Genomic DNA, 1,427 nt, shown 5'->3' on the forward strand with positions numbered 1-1,427 from the left:
CTTACTGATGACTGACTGGGGTTAAAAATGCAATAAAAAAGGGCAAGCCAACATATTTTATACATTGCACCCTGCCCCACTGTCAGCACAGGTCAGAGCACAAGGGCCTTCACTTCCCCCATGAATACAATGCTGCATGCAGTTAACTGTGATGTATTCATGAGGGGGAGGCATGTAGGTGTCCCTTCTACCTGTCCCCTACGTTTGGGAGTGCAAAAGGACAGGTCTGCAATTGTGTGCCCCTTAGCTCTCTAAGCACTGGCACTTTTTGTATATAGACATTGAGGCAACGGGAAATTGTTTTTTTTTTTTTTTTTTTAAGCAGCTGTTTGCTAGGGCCTTATTTACCCTAGCAACCAAGTATTGGTTTGAACAAGTGACAGGAGTGTAAATAGGAGAAGGTTTGCATAAAAATATAAGGAATGAAAAATAGCAATTAACAATAAAATTGTAGCCTCACAGAGCAATAGTTTTTGGCTGACCTCCATTCGAAAGCTGTAAAGGGGCAGAAGAGTTAGGGCAAATAATTCAAAAACTAATCAAAAATAAAGGTGAACTGCCCCTTTAATGACCCCTTATGACCACAATGGTAAAACTCACTACAACTATTTAGTATGAAAATGACATTTAGCACAATATTTCAAACTGTCTGCAACAGTGATCCCCAAGCAGTGGCTCATGCTCACCAACCCCTTGGATGCCGCCCTCAGTGGCCTCAAAGCAGGTGCTTAAATTGAGGCAAGTGTTGATTGCATAAAAACCAGGTGTACCCTAACCAGAGCCTCATAGCGGCTCCCTAATAGCCAATCACAGTTCGTATTTGGCAAGCCCAGAAACATTCTTTGTGCTTGTGTTGCTTTCTTTTCATTTGAATGTGGCTCACAGGTTAAAAAAAAAAAAAAAAGGTTGGGGATCCCTGTTCTACAAGGAAAACAATGCCTACAAAGTCACATGTCCTCATGTGACACAGCTACTTACACCTTACTTCCTTTAGGTCTCATACTAATGAGCATTTGTTCCTGCGGTGGTGTTCTCCTGTGTGCCACTGTACGGGAAAAAATGCATCCTATTCTTCCATATAGGAATGTACTAACAAAGGCACATGTAAGCACCAAACTCCGGTGTAACACAACATGCGCCTGTGTGAGTACAGCCCATACACAACAATAGGAAGTGTTTCCGTGGTGCAACGCAGGCGGGCTCAGGTGCAAATGCTCGTCAGTACAAGCCCTTAATGGCAGCCTATTTCAGAGGTCCCCAAATAGTAGCGAGTTAAGTTTTTTGCCAGGTTTCACCGCAAAAAATACCCATAGGTAAAAATGATTTCAATGGGACAGATTCAGCCATTACTACCGCAAAACAATATATTATATATACACCCAGTATCTCTCCCCAAACCCACCCCCCCCCCCAAAAAAAAAAACACA

Source organism: Xenopus tropicalis, chromosome 5, assembly GCF_000004195.4.
Source record: "Xenopus tropicalis strain Nigerian chromosome 5, UCB_Xtro_10.0, whole genome shotgun sequence".
Taxonomy (NCBI): domain Eukaryota; kingdom Metazoa; phylum Chordata; class Amphibia; order Anura; family Pipidae; genus Xenopus; species Xenopus tropicalis.